This window comes from Equus przewalskii, chromosome 23 (genome assembly GCF_037783145.1).
Source record: "Equus przewalskii isolate Varuska chromosome 23, EquPr2, whole genome shotgun sequence".
In the NCBI taxonomy this organism is placed as follows: domain Eukaryota; kingdom Metazoa; phylum Chordata; class Mammalia; order Perissodactyla; family Equidae; genus Equus; species Equus przewalskii.
The window spans coordinates 21866651-21887788 of record NC_091853.1 but is presented as its reverse complement, the minus strand read 5'-3'; the positions used below and the strand labels follow the sequence as shown (position 1 = coordinate 21887788).

At 36.8% G+C, this 21138-nt stretch overlaps 1 protein-coding gene and 1 long non-coding RNA gene across 19 annotated transcripts in view; one reads left to right on the top strand and one right to left on the bottom strand.

Moving 5' to 3' along the window:
- RPS6KC1 (ribosomal protein S6 kinase C1) overlaps positions 1-21138 on the top strand; it is a 178565-nt gene that overhangs the window by 75672 nt on the left and 81755 nt on the right. For 2 of the 18 annotated variants that reach the window (XM_070591111.1, XM_070591110.1), the window contains exon 2: positions 9139-9186. The exons of the other annotated variants lie outside the window; for them this stretch is intronic. The gene's annotated coding sequence lies outside the window, so the exon portion shown is untranslated. The remainder of the gene's footprint in view (positions 1-9138; positions 9187-21138) is intronic. 18 annotated transcript variants of the gene reach the window in all.
- On the bottom strand, positions 16155-17621 carry LOC139078893 (uncharacterized). Its single transcript, XR_011532071.1, has 3 exons — positions 17252-17621; positions 16938-17034; positions 16155-16538 (listed from the first exon to the last, which is right to left on the bottom strand). It is a non-coding gene; the product is annotated as an uncharacterized lncRNA (long non-coding RNA).

The following is a 21138-nucleotide window of genomic DNA, read 5'->3' as shown; positions in this document are numbered from 1 at the left end:
TGTTTAGTCTCCACATGTTTGTCCCTTTCCCCATTTTTTTCTTATACTTGATTTCTAGTTTCATAACATTATGGTCGGAAGAGGTACTTGATATGCTTTCAGTCTTCTTACATTTATTGATGCTTGCCTTGTTTCCCAGCATATGGTCTATCCTTGAGAATGTTCCGTGTGCTCTTGAGAAAATGTGTATTCTGTTGTTTTTGGATGGAGTGTTCTATATGTATCTATTAAGTCCATCTGGTCTAGTTTTTTCTTTAAATCCACTAATTCCTCATTGACTTTCTGTGTTGACGATCTATGCATTGATGTAAGTGGGGTGTCAAGGTCCCCTACTATTATTTTGTTGTTGTTAATATCTCCTTTTAGGTTTGTTAGTAGTTGCTTTATGTACTTTGGTGCTCCTGTGTTGGATGCATGTATATTTATGTGTTATGTCTTCTTGATGGAGTATGCCTTTTATCATTATATACTGCCTCCTTTGTCTCTCATTTCCTGTTTTGTCTTGAAGTTTACTTTGTCTGCTTTAACTTTGGCAAAACCTACTTTCTTTTGTTTGCCATTACCTTGTAGTTTTGTCTTCCATCCCTTCACTCTGAGCCTGTGTTTGTCTTTAGAGCTGAGATGTGTTTCCTGGAGGCAGCATGTTGTTGGGTCTTGTTCTTTAATCCATCCAGCCACTCTGTGTCTTTTGACTGGATAATTCAATCCATTACATTTAGAGTGATTATTGATATATGAGGGCTTAATGCTCCCATTTTGTTTCTTGTTTTCCAGTTCTTCTGCATTTCCCTTGTTTCTTGTCTAGTATATTTTGGACAACCAGTTCAGTTTGGTAGTTATCTATGGTGCTTTTCCTGGTTTTGTCTTTATTTATCATTTGTGTCTCTGTTCTGATTATTAGTTTAGTGGTTACCATGAGGTTTGTATAAAAAATCTCGTAGATGAGATAGTCCATTTTCTGATAGCCTCTTATTTTGTTAGACTAAGCCGATTCCATTCTTTTCCTCTTCCTCTTCTAAGTTATCATTGTTACAACTTATTCCATCTTATATTGTGAGTTTGTGGTTAAAATGATGAGATTATATTCATTTGTGATGTTTTCCTTCCCTTTATCTTTAATGTTATGGTTGTTTGCTAACCTGTTCTGACAGAGTGCTGCAGTTTTTTGGTTTTTGTCTACTTATTCATCTCCTTACTCAAGGCTTCATAAACCCTTTTTTTTTTTTTTTTTCAGATATGAGGCCTTCTTGAGCATTTCTTGTGTGGGGAGGTTCTTGTGGTAATGAACTCCTTTAGCTTTTGTTTATCTGAGAAAGTTCTTATTTCTCTATTATATCTGAAGGATAGTTTCAGTGGATAGAATATTCTTGGCTGAAAGTTTTTGTCTTTCAGATTTTTTAATATATCTTCCCACTCTCTCCTAGCTTGTAGGATTTCTGCTGAGAAATCCACTGAAAGCCTGATAGGCATTCCTTTGTAAGTTATTTTCTTTTGCCTTGCTGCTCTTATTATTTTTTTTGTCATTGACTTTTGCTCCCTTTATTACTATATGCCTTGGAGAAGGCCTTTTTACATTGATATAATTAGGAGATCTATTAGCTTCTTTCACTTGTATTTCCAGCTTCTTCTCCAGGTTTGGGGAGTTCTCAGCTATTATTTCTTTGAACAAGCTTTCTGCTCCATTCTCTTCCTCTTCTTCCTCTGGAATACCTATTATACTTATGTTGCATTTTCTGATTGAGTCGAATATTTCTCGGAGAATTTCTTCATTTCTTTTTAGTCTTAATTCTCTCTCCTCCTCCATCTAAAGCATTTCTATAGTTCTGTCCTCTAGACTGCTGATTCTCTTCATAATATCAGCCCTGTTGTTCAAGGAGCCCTGATTTTTCTTTATTACATCTATTGTGTTCTTCATTTCCAACATTTCTGATTGGTTTTTCTTTATAGTTCCAATCTCTTATGTGAAAAAGTTCCTCATTTTATTGAACTATCTGTATTTTCTTTTAACTCATTGAGATTTTTTATGGTAGCTATTTTGAATCCTCTGTCATTTAGATTATAAATTTCTGTGCCTTCAGGATTGAATTCTGAGTGCTTGTTGTTTTCCTTCTGGTCTGGAGTATTAATATAGTTTTTCATACTGTTTAATGGTGTGGGTTTGTGCCTCCACATAGTGATAGTATTCGGTTGCAGCTTCTACCTGTCGCCACTGGGTGTGGGTTGAGAGCTGTATACTCTGAGCCTGCCGCAACCCCAGCTTGCTCACTCACAGCTGCTTTTCTATTGTATGTGCAGGTGCTCTGGCTGGCTGGCTGAGTTGGAGTGCTGGGTGGGAAGAAGGGGCACTTTGTTTCACATGTGTAATCCCAGAGGCATTCTCACTGTGCCCTTTCTATTTACTCTCCTAGGGTGCTGGCTTGATGAAGACACCCCTGCAATAGCTTAGGCACCTCCATGTCGGGCTTTCCCTTGCACTGTGAGGGAACTTGGAGAGCAGAAGTGTTCCTAGAGAGGGCTGCCCTCCCCGCTCTCCTCTTAGAGCTGTGCATGGTCCCAGGCTCTGGGTTGTTGCCATTGGGGGAGGGAGAGATGACCTCCTTGTCTCTGTCCACTTCGTGGCAGCCCAGCACCTCCACCTTCAGACATATGGCTGCATAGGTCTCTCAGATGTCTTTTGTGTTGTGTGAATGTCCTCTGTTGGTATATGAATGTCCTTTTCGTTGTATCTTTGGGGGAGAGTCTAAGGGAAGAGCTCATTTTGCCATGATGCTGACATCACTCCTAGTTAACAAAACTTTTTTTCTTGTGATGAGAATTTTTAAGATCTGCTCTTTTAGCAACTTTCAAATATACAGTACAGTATTATTAACTATAGTCACCATGTCGTACATTATACCCCCAGGACTTATTCATTTTTAACTGGAACTCTGTACCATTAGACCCCTGTTTCCCATTTCACCCACTTGCTACCTTCTGTTTCTGGCAACCACCAATTTGTTCTCCAAACCTATGAGCTTATTTTTTACCCCACATATAAGTGAGATCATATGGTATTTGTCTTTCTCTTTCTGACTTATTTCACTTAGTGTAATACCCTCAAGTTCTGTCCCTGTTGCAAATGGCAGAATTTCCTTCTTTTTTATGGCTGAATAATATTCCTGTGTGTGTGTGTGTGTGTGTGTGTGTGTGTGTGTGTATACCACATTTTCTTTATCCATTCACTCTTCACTGGGCACTTAGATTCTTTCTATGTCCTGACTATTGTCTATAAGGCTGCAATGAACTTGGTGGGGTGGTGGTGGAGATATCTTTCTGAGCAAATGTTTTAGTTGTCTTTGGATAAATATCCACAAGTAGAATAGTTGGATCATATGGTAGTTCCATTTTTAATTTTTTGAGGAGCCTCCATACTGTTTTCCATAACAGCTGCATCAATTTACATTCACACCAGCATTGTAAAAGGGTTCTTTTTTCTCCATATCCTCGCCAACACTTCTCTCTTGTCTTTTTGATGATAGCCATTCTAACAGATGTGAGGTGATTTTTCATTGTGGTTTTGATTTGCATTTCCCTGAGGATGAGTGATGAGCACCTTTTCATGTACCTGTTGGCTGTCTGTATGTCTTCTTTGGAAAAATGTCTGTAAGATCCTCTGCCTATTTTTTAACTACACTGTTTATTTTTTATTATTGAGTTGTGTGAGTTCTTTATGTATTTTGGATATTAACCCTTTATCAGATATATGATTTGCAGATATTTTCTTCCATTTGGTAGGTTGCCTTTTCATTTTGTTGATGGTTTCAGTTGCTTTGCAGAAGCTTTTTAGTTTGGTGTAGTCGCACTTGTTTATTTTTTGCTTTTGTAGCCGTTGCTTTTGGTGTCAAATCCTCAAATTTATTGATTGTAGAATTATTTCTAGTATCGTTTTGTGTTTTTTGATAGCTATTGGATCTTTCCTGATATTGGTAATTTGTTATATTTTCTTAATCGGCCCTATCAGGGATTTATCAGTTTTATTAATGTTCAAAAGAATCAACATTTCTTTATTTTTTTAATACTATTGCAGGTTAGTTTTCTATTTTATGAATTTGTGTTCTTTTAGTTCCCTTCTTCTCAGGTCTTGCTATTCTTTATTTTTTGAGTTAGGATCTTGCGTCTTTGAGTTTTGGCCTTTTGTTCTATATATGTTTAAGATTATAAATTTCCTGGTAAGTACTGCTTTAGGTACATTCTGTAGGTTTGGATATGTCATATCTTCATTATTATCAGTTCAAAATAGTTTCTATTTTTATTTTATTTTAAAGTTTTAATATTTTCTTTGCTGACGAAGATTCATGCTGAGCTAACATCTGCTGCTAATCTTCCTCTTTTTTTTCATATATGCACTGCTGCCACAGCATGGCCACTGACAGACGAGTGGTGTAGGTCTGTGCCCAGGAACCAAACCCAGGCCGCTGAAGCAGAGCACGCTGAACTGAACCAATAGGCCCTTGGGGCTGGCCCTTCTGTTTTAATTTTTTTATTTATCCCATTTTATTAGTTTTCTATTGCAGCTGTAACAAATTACCACAAACTTACAACACAAGTCTATTATTTTATGGTTCTGCAGGTTAGAAATCTGACGTGAGTCTCATTGGACCAAGATGACTGTGTGGGCAGACTGTATTCCTTTCCAGAGACTCTAGGGGAGAATCTGTTTCCCTGCCTTTTCCATCTTCTAGGGGCCACCTGCATGCCTTCCTCCATCTTCAAAGCCAGCAATGTTGTCTCTCTCTCACATCTCCCATAGGTACAACTCACTCTGATCCTCAGCAAGGAAAGGTTTTCTGATTTTAAGGACCCCTGTGATTTGGTTGGGCCCACCCTGTTAATCCAGGATAAACGCCCTATCTCCAGATTCTTAACCTTAATCACATTTGTCAAGTTGCTTTAACCAAGTAAAGTATAATATATTCACAGCTTCCTGGGTGAGGATCTGGACATCTTTAGGAGTCCATTAGTCTCTTTCTCTGTCTGACTTACTTCACTTAGCAAAATGCCCTCAAAGTCCCATGAATTACTTCTAAGCAATATACTTCTAAGTCTATGATAAGTAGGCTATTTAATTTCCCAGCAGTTGAGATTTTCTAATTATCTTTTTGTTACTGATTTCTATCTTAATTCCATGTTGTTTAAAGAAGTTTGAATGATTTCATTTTTTTGAAAGTTGTTAAGGCTCTCTTTATGGCCAAGCTGTCCTGCCTATTTAATCATTTTAATTGGGGCCTTGAAATGGGGATGCTTGATACATTCAAAAAATTGCTTGGTGGTTTCATGATAGTTTTTATAAGATGGCTATCTTCTCTATGTTTGTAGGGCATTTTCTTTTTTTTTTTTCTCTTGAAGAAGATTGACCCTGAGCTAACATCTGTTGCCAATCCTCCTTTTTCTGCTTGAGGAAGATTGGCTTTGAGCTAACATCTGTGCCAGTCTTCCTCTATTTTGTATGTGGGATGCCCCCACAGCATGGCTCGATGAGCGGTGTGTAGGTCTGTGCCTGGGATCCAAACCTGCAAACCCTGGGCCGCCAAAGTGGAGCGTGTGGACTTAACCACTACACCACCAGGCCGGCCCCCATTTTCTTACCTTTTAGTAGTCTCTGCCTTATTTTTAGTAGTTAACCAAACATTATAGAACAGTCATAAGTACTTATGATTAAATTGATTTTTCAACTATATGAGATGTCATTAAATTATTCTCTGATTAATGGAACCATGCCTGTTTTACTGGCTGTGGGTGAAAAAGCTAACAAATATAATAAAATCTTGCTCTAAAATAGTTATCTTAAATGAGTGCAGATCAGTAATAACCTCTTCCCGTACAAAAGAAAAGCACACTGTAGGACAAAAACAATGAAGACTTTGAGTACCCAAGGAAAGATAAAATTAGAGATTAGAAACAAAGAACTCCAAATTGGATTTTTTTTAGTTGATTGGTCTCGTACTTGGATGGGGAACAATGTCCTGACTTGCACTGTTAATAAAACGCCTGTCTTTACCCAAGCAACAAGAAGCAGGATTAGAAAAATGAATAATGAGAGGGGGCAAAGATGTGACATGTCAGTATATGGTAATAATCCCTTTAAATGAAGTGGTTCAGTAATATAGATCATAGACTGTTGAATTTGCATTATGTGATCTAGCAAGTTGGGTCAATTTATAGTCTAATTCAACAAAACATTAATGGATGACTACTATACTCACTAAAATCAATGAGGAGCTTATAAGTTATTAGAGGAGAGAGTGTGGTAAACAGTTTAATAAGTGCTATTACTTTGTACTTTCCTAGTCTTCAAGTTACTTATTAACCCTTCTAGATGCCTGACCTACCCACTTTTTCTCTCTAGCATTTCTCAGCTGTCCTCCATTTCTCTATTTATCTTAGTTTTCATGATGCATCATTTTAAAAAGTCTTTTGGCAGATACCTTAATCTTGCTTCTGACGTTCTATCACATTCATGTGGCAAAATCCCAGCCCTGGATTAATTTATCCATTTGTCTTGGAGTATCCATGAGTTTTCCTTATTTCTTGCTTACAGAGGCAGACACCTGGGCCAACTGAGTGCCAGTGGAAGAAACTGCACGCTCTGGACAAATTGATAACCAAAATAAATTCATTGTTGCCAATCTTAACTCGGCCTTTATTAGTATTACTTATCCTTATTGTTCTTTTGTTAACTCATGTGTATACAATCTGCAGTGACTATTTCATACAACCTCAGCTTTCCTAAATCTCTTCTATTATTCCAATGACACCACACTTTTCTTACTTTAATAATTCTTGGGTTGACCTTTCTAAGTCTACTTTGCCAGCTCCTTCTTCCCCACTTGACCTTTAAATATTGAAGTTTATTGAGACTTGGTTGTGAACCTTCTTAGGCTCCTTACCTTACCTTCTTAGGTGATTTCAGCATTATATAATTGTATTAACTATCTCTACTAACACTGTATAGTAGAAATATAATGTAAGACATATGTAATTTAAAATTTTCCAGTAGCCACATTAAAACTAAGACTTCCACTGCTGGCCAAGGTGGGTAATGGGGACTGTATCCACCTTCCTTCCTGAAGCAACTGAAAGACCAGACAAAGTGTATATAACATGGTTTTCAAGACATTGGACGTTAGGCAGTGAAGGACAGTGGTTTCTGAGAGACAGGAAACAAAGGAAGTGAGTCTCATGATTATCCAGCTTACTGTGTTGAGTTTCCAGGCTGTGGTTCAGGAAGAGGGAAGCCAGCTGGATCATGGCAAACTCCAAGTTGAAGAGATGGAGCTGTGACTCCAGGAAGACCAAAGCTAGAGTTTTCAGTTAGAGCTTGCAGGACCATTGGCTAATGTCTAGTGTTTTATCTAGAGAGGAGATGGCTGTACAGAAATTTGCAGAGTGTCCTCTGGAATATTCAGCAGAGTACTGATTAGTGCATAGATGTGGAGAAACTACCCAAGACCAGGGAAAGATTCAGCGAAAGGATAGGGGAAACATTCTGGACACTCACCCAGCAGTGAGAGTAGTGTCTATTCCTGACGGTAGTCTCAAAAACCTCAATCATGGGGCACTGACTAGAATACGCAGAAGAGTCTTTCCCCAGTAGTGTGGAGTAACAGTTAGCTCTAGGCCCACCCTAACAAATCTTAGAAGCAAGAATCAGAAGGATCAGACTGCTTCCAAGAAACCTAGCTATCTCACAATGAAGCCCAATATTTGTAGGAATTAGAAAAATATTCACCATATGATATAGTAAAATTCACAATGTCTGGCATCTAATAAATTACCATTCATTCAAAGAACCAGCAAAAATATGACCCATAAGGAGGAAAAAAATGAATCAATCAAAATGTACTCTGAAATGACAGATGTTAGAATTATCAGACAAGGACTTTAAAACTTATTATAAGAGTATTCATTATGCTCAAAGAGTTAAGTAGAAAAATGGAAGATTTTAAAAAGACCCGTATTGAACTTCTGGAGATGAAAGCTATATTATCAGAAATGAAAAATACAAGGAATGGGATTAGTGGCAGATTAGATACTACAGAAGAAAGGATTAATGAACTGGAGGACATGGCAATAGAAGTTATCCAAAATGAAACACAAGGATTCATAAATAAAGCAAAAATTAATATAGTATCAGTAAGCAATGGAACAACTTCTCTCCATGTAATTGTAACCCCTGAAAAGGGAGGGGGAGGGGGAGAGAGAAAATTATTTGAATAAATAATGCCTGAAACTTTTCCAAATTTGATAAAAGCATTCTACTGGTCCAAGAAGCCCAACCCAGCCCGAGAATAAGAAACATGAAAACTACACCAAGACACATTATAATCAAATTGCTCAAAATCAGTGATAAAGAGAAAATCTTGACATTAAAAACAGACAGAAAGAAAAGACATATATTGAAGAACAAAGATAAGAATGATGTCAGATTTCTTGTCAGAAACAATGCAAACAAGAAGACAATTGATTAACATCTTTAACATATGGAAAGGAAAAAAACCCTATCAACTGGGAATTCTATACCCAGTGAAAATATATTTAAAAAATGAAGGCATAATAAAGAATTATTAATTGAGAGTGATGGATATGTTTGCTATTTCGATGGTAGTGTCTTCTCTCTGTTTTTCTTGGTTGCTCTAGCTAAATGTTTGTCAGTTTTGTTGATGCCTTTAGAGAACCAACTTTTGATTCATTTGTGTTTTCTATATTTTTTTTATGTTCTATGTCATTGGTTTCTCTTCCTTCCTCTGCCTTCTTTTTGTGTAATTTGTTCTTCATTTTCTTTTTTTTGAGGAAGATTAGCCCTGAGTTAACATCTGCTGCCAATCCTCCTCTTTTTGCTGAGGAAAACTGGCCCTGAGCTAACATCTTTGCCCATCTTCCTCTACTTTATATGTGGGATGCCTACCCCAGCATGGCTTGCCAAGCGGTGCCATGTCTGTACCTGGGATCTGAACTGACCGGTGAACCCCGGGCCACCGAAGCAGAACATGTGAACCTAACTGCTGTGCCACTGGGCCAGCCCTTGCTCTTCATTTTTTAGATCTCATATCAAGAGTTGGAAGCTTAGGTTATTAATTTGAGATCTTCTTTTCAATATAGGTGTTTAAAGCTATGAAGTCCTTCTAAGCACTGCTTTCACCGTATCCCGTAAGTTTTGATATGTCATTTACATTTTCATTTAGCTTGAAGTGCTCTCCAGTTTCCAGTGTGGTTTCCTCATTGACATGTGTGTTACTTAGACATGTATTTTTCATTTTCAAGTAGTTGTGAATTCTGCAAATTTTCTTTTGTTGTCAATTTGTAGTTTAATTCTGTTGTGGTTGATGAATATAGTTCATATGATTTAAATTATTTTAAATTTATTGAGACTTCTTTTGTGACTTATCACATGATCTCTCTTGGAGAATGTTGTATGTGCACTTGTAAAGAATGTGTATTCTGGTGTTGAGTGGAATATTCTGTAGGTATTGGTTAATTCAGGTTGGTTGATATTGTTACTCAAGTATTCTACGTCATTGCTGATTTTCTGGCATCATTTCCCTTTTTTTCCCCCTATTTCTTGTAAGGCAGTCTACTAGCAACAAATTATCTAAATGTTTATGTGGGAATATTTATTTTGCCTTTTTTGTTGAAAGATAGTTTTTCTGCAGTTTGTTTTCTTGGTTGACAGTGTTTTTTCCTTGTCCGCCTTTTGAATGTGCCATCCCATGGCCTTCTGGTTTCCATTTTCCTGATAATAAGTCAGTTATTAATCTTGTTACGATTCCCTGGTACATGATGAGTAATGTTTATCTTTTGTTGCTTTTAAGATTTTCTCTTTTGGCTTTTGACAGTTTGGCTATTATGGGTTTAGGTGTGGATCTCCTCGAGTTTATCCTTTTTAGTGTTTGTTTCCTTGGTATTTGATGACTTTCTTGGATACGTAGATCAGTGTTCATCAAATTTGGGAAGTTTTCATTTATTATTTCTTCAAATATTTTTCCTGCCCCCCCCCAACCCCCCATTCTCTTCTGTTTCTTGGACTGCATTATGTGCCTATTAGTGTGCTTTATGGTTTCTACAGGTGTCTGAATTTGTGTCTTCCCCCTTTATTGTTTAATTTTATTCAGCCTGGATAATGTCTGCTCATCTGTCTTCAGATTTGCTGATTTTTATTTCTGTAAGCTCAATGTGCTATGGAGTACTTTTTAACTCTAGATTTTCTATTATTTTCTTTTTTACAAGTTCTGTGTTTTTATTGTTAAATCTGTATTTGATGATTTATTGTCTTTGTACTTTAATTCCTTAAACATGGTTTCTTTTAGTTCTTTGAACTTATTTATAACAATTGTTTTGAAATGTTTGTCTACTAAGATTTACGTACAAATCCCCTCAGAGACAGTTTTTTTTTTTCTGCTTTTTCTCCACAAACACTCCTTGTACACAGTTGTGTATCTTAGTTGCAGGTCCTTCTAGTTGTGGGATGTGGGACGCCGCCTCAACGTGGCCTGACGAGTGATGCCATGTCCGCACCCAGGATCCAAACCCTGGGCCACCGCAGCAGAGCACGCGAAGTTAACCACTCAGCCATGGGGCTGGCCCCAGAGCCAGTTTTTATTGACTGCTTTTTTTTCTTGTTTATGGGCCATACTTTTCCTGTTTCTTTGTATGTCTTATATTTTTTGCTGAAAACTTGACATTTTAGAGAGTATAGCAACTCTAGATTGTACCCCTCCTCCCCCCATTTTCTCAGGTCGGTTGTTGTTGCTATGTTTTTGTTTTGTGGTCAACCAGTGATTGTTTAGAGATTGTGGTTAAACTGTGTGAATCAGTGAGGCTGCTACCATTTGCTGAGAGTCTCTGTGTATGGGTTAGGGCATTCAAAATTCGATCAGTTTATAAGTCTGTCCTGGCTTTTACTTTCTGCTTGTGCAAGGCTTCCCATTCACCAGGAATGTGTGGATAGCTGGGGCCCTCTGTGGTCTCTTCTGTGCTTGTGTGTAACTTTCAAGATCCCCGAGAATATGTGGGAGCTTATCAGAGCACACTATGACTATCTTATTCTGCAGATTTCCCTGTTAAATATTTAGTTGTCTGTTGTTCGTCATTCATTGCTGTTGGTTTCAATCGCATGGAGCTTTTCAGTGGAGATCCAAATCATACTAGTCCCCTCCAGCAGCAGGAAGGCTGTTGATCCTCACACCTACTGTTGTGTTGTACTAGGGGTTGGAAAGGAGTAGCTCCACGTTAAAACATTATTGTGTCTCTTATTGCAGTTTACTACTTTTTCTTATGTAAATATTTCTCAATTTGTTATATATCTCTAGTCAATTTCCAGAATTGTTGTTTTGATAATTTTGACCAGTTTTGTCTGGGGAAAGGTCTGCTGAGCTTTTCATTCTGGCATTCTGGAAGTCCCACCTTCCATCACCACTTTTATAACAACTTTATAACTGTTTATTTTGCTCCTGCTCTCACTTGATTCTAATCCATTCTTTCTCTACCAATAGCCTGAGTGATATTTTGAAAATGGAGTCTGACCATGTCACTTTCTTGGATTAAACCCGTTGCTTTGAGGCTAAAACACAAAGATATTACAGTCTACAAGGCTATGAATGATTTGGCTTCTGCCTCTCTCTGCAGGCTCATCTTGATCCCTCCTCTGCACTTGTTCTCTTTTGGCCACAGGGCCTTCTTTTACCTCTGGAAGGCACCAAGGTCCTTCCCATGTTAGAGCTTTCATAGAAGCGGTGCTCCATTTGAGTGCTTTACTGTGCTTCTTCAATTGATATCTTCTCCTTGTCCATCAGGTCTCAGTTTTCCTGACATTTCCTCAAGGAAGCCTTTCCTCAGCTCTGTTCAGACCAGAATGGATTTCCTCAACTTCGTCGTCATTGCACACTGTTTTGCTTCAGTACTTAGCATATTTACAATGAAATATATATTTGTGAAATTATTTGTTGAATTAATATCTCTTTATTTACTTGTAATGTCTTTGAAGGCAAGGCATTTTCTCATTCCTTATTGTATCTTCCAGCTTAGTGCCTGTTACGTAGGAAATTCTCAATAATATATGAATGAGAATGATTCTATAGATACATATGAATGGGCACTTGACCAGGGGAGGAGAAAGCCTATAGGGACAGCTTTGGAGGAGGTGATAAATAAGTTGAATCCTAAAGTATGTGTAGTAAACAGCCAGTATGCATTTAAGGTAGCTTCTGAAAATATCAGTGGGTTTAAAATGCCTCCTGTCTGGCATTGCACAGTCATTAGTATATTTGTCCCAAAGGTTTGACAATGTATAGGATTCAACCATTTAAAATGGCATTAATTATATGCATTATTACATTTATATTTGTAGCTATATATGTAGTGGAACTCGCTACTGGGACTTCTTGCTAATCTGACCCTGAGTTTGATTTCTAGCTTTAATAGTAAGCTTCTGTCTTGTTCGCTTTCCTTGTCTTGGTCATGTGTTTCCTATTCCAGCATCCTTGGAACTAGGGCTCTGTTCTCTTTGGATAAGACCCAACCCCAAATTCTCCAAAATAGGCATTTGACCCAAAACTCAAGCTTGGCAGCTGGGAAGCTGTCATTTGATTTGCTATAATACCTTTCTTAGGATTTTTGGAAACAAGGTGGGGATGGAAAGACACCTATAGCATATCCCTGTAGCTGATTAGACACCTGTAGCACATCCCCATAGCTGATGTATTTCACAGTAGCTAATGTTCAAGGAAAGAATGGAGTAGCTCAGTTTAGAATTATTTGTATCAAAGTAGAGTTACATAAACTTGGACCTGAAGGGCTAATTCCACACTATCTCTAAAAAATTTGGTTGTGAAAATAAACAAACAGAAAACCTTGTTCCCTAAGAGTTCTTTATTACCAAGGTTTTTCTATACTGCAGATAATCACCGTTGATATTTTAAAAATTGCCTTGTTTAAAAAGAGAAGGGACTCTAGGAAAATAGTATAGAGTTCTGCTTCTTCATTGAGTTTAGATTTTGTTAGCTCTGGAAGCAGAACTTTAGAGATTACGTACCTTGGGCCTTCAGGAATGTCCATCTGAGGATGATTGTTGGTATGCAATATTAACATTATGTAATAATAGTAATAGTAATTGTAATAATTATGATGATCTTTCATGTAGTTAGAACTCAGGCAGGATAAACTGAATATGCAACAATATATTTTGGGCAGGGTTTGGTTCTTCATTTGTTGGTCTCACGTCAAAGATATATGCGTTTGGTGGGTCTAGGTGAAATGGCTATTATACATTAAAAACAATAAGGAACCTTCTAAACTTCTGATACTCAGGAAGTTTAGCATACTGCAGCTGATTGGCATAAACTGCTGTATTTCCCACAGAGTTAAAGCTGAAAGAAGAAAGTCTGGATGAATCGTTGCTGGGCATATGTTTCTTGAATTGTTGGCTATTTTGGTGTCAACTTTTATGTTGAAAGTTTCATGTTTTAATGACAAAAATATTTACTGGAAATTATAGCTTGGAAAAGAGAACCACTTTCCGGCTTCTGCAAAAAGCTAGGTAAAGCATTGATGTGGGGTAAAGTAGCTGTGGAGTTTTATATTCAGATTGTATGAACAGTAAACAGAGCATCTAAAATAACCACTTGCACATTGCAACAAACACATCATCATTTGCTTAAAAAAGAGTTATAATTACAGTTGACGAAGCATGGACACCATAAAAAATGCATTAGTTTGGCTTGACACATTAATTACCTGTTTTTGCAGATGTTTTTATGTATTGTTGTGTGAACAGTTTACAAAATAATTACAGGAAAGTCATATGGAAAATAAACTAAGTGGGTGGTTTCTCGTCTAAATATTTTCATTCATGTGGATCTGTGAGGCACAGCTGCTGTGTAGCAAAAGCAGAGAGACAGATGAGGATTCTCGAAGGGTTTTTTATTAGATGGTCTCTGTCATCAGTATCACCACATTTTTATATCTTTAGTAACACAGTTTAAAAACATTAAAATGAGAGGGTTGGTTTAATCCCTGTGATTACTAAAAAAAACTTGGTTCGGACCAGAAAAAATGTAGATATCTACAAGTATTTTAAAGTAAACCAAACTAAACTAAAAAGCTCTAAATGGAAAACTGCCACTATTTCAGCATAGTCATGTACCCCATAACGATGTTTTGGTCAACGATGGAGCGCATTTATGACAGTGGTCCTTTATATAAGACTAGTACCGTAGAGCCTAGGTATGTAGTAGGCAAAACCATCTGGGTTTGTGTATGTCTACTCTATGATGTTTGCACAAGGACAAAATCATATAAGGACACATTTCTTGGAACGTATCCCTTTTGTTAAGTGATGCATGACTGTACTAGCAGGTTATTAGGCACTCTGAGAAAGAGTTAATCATATTTTTGTAATTACTGGAGTTACATTGTTTTATATAACTTATAGCTTAAGTTATATCTTAACAATTAAAAATCGAGTCTTGTATAAATTGCACAGAAGTTCAGCTTATCTATTCTTTTTTAGGAAGTATTGAACATGTAAACCTGGTTTTTCTCGGAAGCTTACTTTGTTGCCATTAGTGGTCTCAAACTGTGTTTCATTTGAAAAATAACCAGATCATTGTGTAGACATATTGTACTTTTACTAATTGTTAAGAAACACATTTTCCAAAATTGTAATTGTGAAACAATAAAAAGAGAGTTTATAGACTTCATTCTATTTTATGTAATGGTTTATAATTACTTAGAAAATCTGCAGTGTATTTCCCTCATTGATACTGTTATGACAACTTTTCATAAAATTAAATTAAAATGTAGCATCTCTTATTAGACCAACCATGCCACTTCTATGCTCTGTTCCTCTACATTCCTTTTCTATGAATTTTGCCTACACAGATGATAAAGACAATTATTGTGCATGTTTTCTGACATGTGTTTCATATAACTATCGTTTAAGTTAGAGAAAGGCACTAAGTTATAGAAAGAGGTAATTGGAGCATCTCTAGGCAGGAAGGCATCGTTATCAGACCATGTAAATATTGGTGCAAAATTATTCATTTACGTTTCCATTCATTTGTTTAACAAAATGTTGTTGAAGGTCCTCTATATGTAATGTTCTAGGACAATGTTGAGATGACTATAAGCATTGAGATGACTGCGTCTGAACGTAATAGATGCTCAGTAACTCTTAGGCAGCTCTCCTTCTGAAGGGGTAGGAGTGGCAGGAATAAGTGGTTTGGAGAACTTTGTCACTCTAGTGGCTTACTTAAAAACCAATTGTTGGGGAGGATTTTCTTTGTTATCCTGAGATACTCTCAGAGGATTGAGTGACACATTCTTTGAATTGCTTAGATGTGGGAGATACATCTGTTCATGTTAAATCAATCTGAAGAAAGATGGAGTGGAGTCTGTTCTAATTCTGGTATGCACTAAGTTGATTTATTTTTTAGGGTGGGGATGCATTAAAAATGTGAAATTTGTAGGATTGAGAAGAATTAACTGCTCGTGATCAGTAATTCTGTTGATCACTTTACATCATCTCTAAGGAAGAGTATGTGATTCAGTATCATGACTTAAGGAAAATAATTGTTGGACTTTAGAGTCTTCCATGGATTTGCTACTTCTCTTAAGGTGTCTCTTATACTCAGTGAAGGAATGAGCAAAAGCCTTTGTGGGGGTTGGGGAACTTTCCATATTTACCGGTGTGGCAGATAAAAAGTTCTTAGTTTATGTGGAGTTTCGTTTCCAAATTTTCCCCTTATTTTTATTATATCTCATATGGCAAAATTTTAGCTCCTTGGTTTTAATTTGTTCCTTTTTCCTTTAGTATATTGCTAACTCTTTTTAATCTTTTTACCTTAATCTTTTAAAAGCCATTTGATTACAGCATAAGGGAAATTTAGAGGATTATTACTGTTTTCTTAAGGGACACTTAGGGGGTTGATTATTTATTTACTTTATTTATTTATTACTTACCAAGAGTTTATTGTCACAAAGAGATGGGCCAGGCAATGTTGTTTTGAAGAGATTGAGTGATTAGTGGTTTGGGTACTACCCTTTAAAATTGCAAAACAAAGAAAAATAGGTTGGGGAGCAGAAAGAAATGGTTGAATTTAAGAGAAGGCTGACTCTGTAGGTGTTTAGCACTCTATGATTTAATGATGTGTTTGTTTTCATTCAGTATTAGTGATAGTGGAAAACCTGCTGAGCAGCATTGAAAGTGATCATAAGTGAGGCGGCGCCTGGGTATGAATATTATTATGACTTTTGCTTTTACTATCCTTTGATGACTTTGAACTTCGAGGGGTCACATTACACTTGGTTTTGAAAAAACATTAACAGGGGGTTGGTTAAATGCGAATGGGAAGCCGATTCCTTGACTGACCACGTTCGTGTTATACTCGGAAAGGCTGATGGCTCCAGAGTTGTGGTAGACGTGTAGAACCATAAATTACTGTTCTTCTCAAGGTTGCCTTTTGTTGTCAGAACACTTAGCATAAGTCAGAAATGGTAGGCTATACCTGAAAAGAACAAAAAGAACCCATTAAGTATAATCAGTCAGCACTTAAAAAGACTATAACCACCAAGGCCATCTCAAACAGTCATTCTTTTATGTGACTGAAGTTATAAAAAAAAAAAAAAAAAGGAAGCACCAACAAACAAAAACTCATTCCAGCAAACCCAGGTTGATTTCAGTGTTCTTTCTAATGTGATAAATCTGAGTGAAAACCGAGCGTGCTTGACCAATACAGCAGCATAGGGCCTATTGAAGAATGTTTGTGGAGTAGAGAAATAGAGATAAGAATATAAGATGTGGCTAAGTAGAGTTTTATGTGGGGATTAATTCTGTGCATGTGGTGAAAATCAAGTATAGTTAAAATACTCTTAAAATATCTCATAAAATACAGATGTAGACATACTGTCTTTCAAGAAGTCTAACATCGCCACTCCTTCCTCTAGCATTGCTCTTGTTTTGCTGGTCCAATGGTGAGGCATTAGCTATATTCTTTTCAGTGCCTAAGGGTAAAATAACAGAATTGGAAGAACTGCTATTTATTCTCGGTTGTGAAACTGATTTTCATTAGTTCTGTGAGTAAAAATGCCATTTTGGCTTTTTATGGGTAAATGAGAAAAGGCCTTTGTTTCCCAAAGAAGTCTTTGGGTAACAAGGATGTTTGAGAGACCAGTTTTTCTCAGAAAGGCTCCTTCTCTTTACATAGTGTGGAATTTATACCTCTTTGTAGCTCTGATTTTTTTCTGTGTGCTTGTCTGTCATCTTCAGTCTCTCTCCTTCTCTCTGATTCTGCTCTGCTACGTTGTCTGATAGGCTCCTGTCTCAACTCCTTATGTTTATTTTCTCTTCATCTTTGTTCCCATACTCACTTGTACTTGTCCTGTGCTCTGTATTTTGCTTGTTCTACTCACTAACAGCAGGATAATCGAATTCAAATTCAGTTACCTGAAGTGTGGTGTCAGAAGACCTGACTTAGGTTTAGCTTCGTATTAATTTTGTACCTGAGAAGGCATTTCACATCCCTGAGCCTCAATTTCCTTAGTTATAAAAGGAAGGTACTCTATCTTCTGTAAATAGAATTTGATATAATGAAGGAGTTCCAAGTGGTGATGACTTCTTGGATAACTTAGAATTTCATGATCCTATTATCTGTAGACTATGCCTTGTATAAAACTTCTCTTAATAACTTAAGTCAGAGTTGGTGCTCTGAGAAACGCAAGATAGGCAATCCAGTGTTTCTAATAATTTCAGTGATAACTTTGGAATTTCTTCTCATTTCTATTCAGTTATACTCTCTTCTTTCACAGATCACACTGTATAACCACCTTATATCCATCCTTTCTCCTGACCAGAAATTGATAACATAGAGTAAAGAAATACACGTTGACACAGTATACATAAGACGTCTTTTATGGGACACCAGAACTTTTTGACATAAAGATTTGTAAATAATGGGAGCAATTTGTCTCTTTTGAATAGCGAAGACTGGTGGAAATTCTTGCTTTATATGAATGATTAACAGAAATGTAGAGAAACTTATTGAAGATAGTGGTTTATCTTTAAGTAGAATGTAAAATATGTTTCCATTTTTAAAAGCATTTATTAAGTGTCTCCCTGGATATATGACTGAAGAAATAGTATAGCCACATGAGATTTTAATGAGATTAAAAGTTGAATTCCAGATAACCTACTTTTCCTTAAAAAATAATCGTTATGTGCTGTGTGTCTTAAAATGAAGATAAATTAAGGGCAGGGTCAATTAAAATTTTTAATCAATATCTCTTTAAAGTCACATTTTTCAATAATTTGATCAGTTAGAATTATTCTGGAAATCTACAGAGTAATCTTTTCTTTCCTGGTACTCACTGTCCTCGGTAAGTATCCAGCAGCAGAAATCTACAAGAGGTATTTTTCATCCTTGGCTGCTGCTATTGATCAGTAGTGGTTGTGACCTACTTTTAAGGGGCTGATAAGGAAGGAGTCGTAGTATGTATATTTAAGGTTACATTTAAAAAGCCTTCCAGTATTTCCATCACTTTGTTGTTTCCATGGAAGCGGAACCACTATCATCAGCAGGAGTCCATTTCAATTGCTGGCTTCCGGTTCTTGTTTCTCTGTTACTATGGAGACTGCCCAGAAAGTGACAGAAAAACCAAAAGTTTAAAAAACAGTGATTTGATTACAAAATATGCTTTTAACTCTAGCTTTAATTAGGTGTTCTATAATCTTGGCAGTTTTGAATTTCAAATTATTTTGGGGAGAAGTTGATTTTTTTTGACAAAAGCAAATTTCAAAGTTTTATTAAAGTTTAATCACACTGAATTAAAAACTAAATTGCCATAGTTTCTATTAGAGTTGAGCCCAAGATGAATCAAAAATTCTAAATGGGAATTTAAGTTAGGGCTTGAAAGGTATAACCTAAAATGAGAAGAGCTAATGATAATGGGTATAGCAGTTAGAGTTTACGAACGGTAAAGTCAAAACTAAAGTACTAGTAGTATGTATAAATAGTGAGTATTTCTTATTTATATGGCACATTTTATCTTCAAAATATGTTTATACTTAGGTGATTTTCACAGATTATGTCCATTTTTCAAATGAGTAAAGATAAAATCCTTGTGTTTAGAAATTAAGTAAATTTTAAGAACAGAGGAAGGAAGTATACTGAGAGTAATTGAGATTTGAGGAGTTGGAGAGTTAATAAATTTAAATTGTTCCAGTTACAAAGCAATAGAGATTTTTTTCCTTTACCAAGACCAGTTATATTTGTGAATTACTCATAAAGGAGAGAAGAGATGAAATAGTAATGTAAAAACTGTAAAGGGAAGTTATTTAGCAAAATTGTAGTCCCAGCTTTGTTGCAGTTTTTCTTTGAGGTCTGTATTCAGTGAGGGTTCTTTGGTTTGCATGTGACAAAATCCACATTCGAACCGCCTTAGGCATAGAATGGCAGGAAAGTAGGTACAGCTGAAATCAGGGACCCCAGTCACACTAGGATTTCTTTTTTTGTCTCTTTTATCTGCTTCTCTCTGTCAAGTTCCTTCTTTCTGATTGGCTTTTTGTGCATTGGCAGAAACCATGGCTGCTGGCAGTTCCCACTCCTCTTATTTCCATCATCAATAACAGAGAAGGACTGATTGGCCCAGTTTGTGTTGCGCCAATTCCTCCCTTTTCCAACTGTGGCCAAAAGGGTGGGATTCTAACATTGGCTCAGCTTGTGACAAAGGAGCTCACCCTTGGCTAACTAGTAGTGACTGGGGGACTGAGATCTGCAACGAGATACCGGCTTTCATTCAAACCGTGTTGTTAAGAGTTGATAGCGGTGGCAGTGGAGAGGTGGAGGAGCATGCAGGGGAGGAGAAAGGGGCATTTCCCAGAAGAAATAGAAGATGCTGTTCCAGGCAGAAATAAGAAGAGGTTTTTCCACTAGTAGTCTTTTGGGGAAAGATGTCTGCTTTACTATGAATCAGTTCATTTCAATTCAGCAAGCCAGGTAATATTATTTTATAGGATTTGGTTTTGAGAGAAAAACCAAGATCGAACACCTTTACAATTTAGTGCGTCCAATATTACTGGCTCTGTTGTAGTTTCTTTTATGTCTGTTGTCTCCATTAATCTCCACAGTCACTTCAGGTATGTATTTCCATTTTAGAGAACGAGGAAGAGGTTCAGAGAGTTGAGATGACCTATCATCAGTCACATGACTAATGAGAGGCAGAGTCAGAATTCAGATAACCAAGGTTTCTGGAATGTAATCTAGGGCACTTTCCACTGTATGATACTTGCTTTTTGGTTAACTTCATTCAGAAGATGCATAGGGTGGGGGCTGGCCCCGTGGCCGAGTGGTTAAGTTCCCGCACTCTGCTGCAGGTGGCCCAGTGTTTCGTTGGTTCGAATCCTGGGCGCGGACATGACACAGTTCATCAAACCACGCTGAGGCAGCGTCCCACATGCCACAACTGGAAGGACCCACAACGAAGAATATACATCTATGTACCGAGGGGCTTTGAGGAAAAAAAATAAAATCTTTAAAAAAAAAGAAGATGCATAGGATGAATTATAAAAACAGTACTATGTATTAAGTGCTTTGATAAAAATGAATCATGAATAGTATAGAATATTATTTATGAAAGGAACCTTAGAGATCATATCCTGTAGTGGTTTTTAAACTTTTTGGCTTTCGGCCATGGAATCCTTTCTTCAAATGAAATGTTATATCACAGCCAAGCACATAAAGTGGATAAAAGCATAGGATCATCCCACTTTGGAGAGGAGAGAACCCAGTGCTTCATGGGCTGGTACACCTCTTTTTTAACATCTTGAGGTCTTTGGAGGCCACACTGAATACCTTTTGTTTAGGGAAACTGAGAGCCAGACAAGGTAAATGACGTGTTCACTTTCTCATAATTGTATATTACAAGGATTTCACTCACATTCTTGTTTTTAGTTGTAAAGTGGGTAACAATTTATTGTTAACGAAAAAATCATGAAGCTTTTAAAACTCAATTAGAGTGAATCAGTTACCTTGAATAATTTTACTCTCTAGTTTGGTGATACTTTTACAGCATGTTATATCCATGTCACAGCTGTTATTAAACATCTGTCGT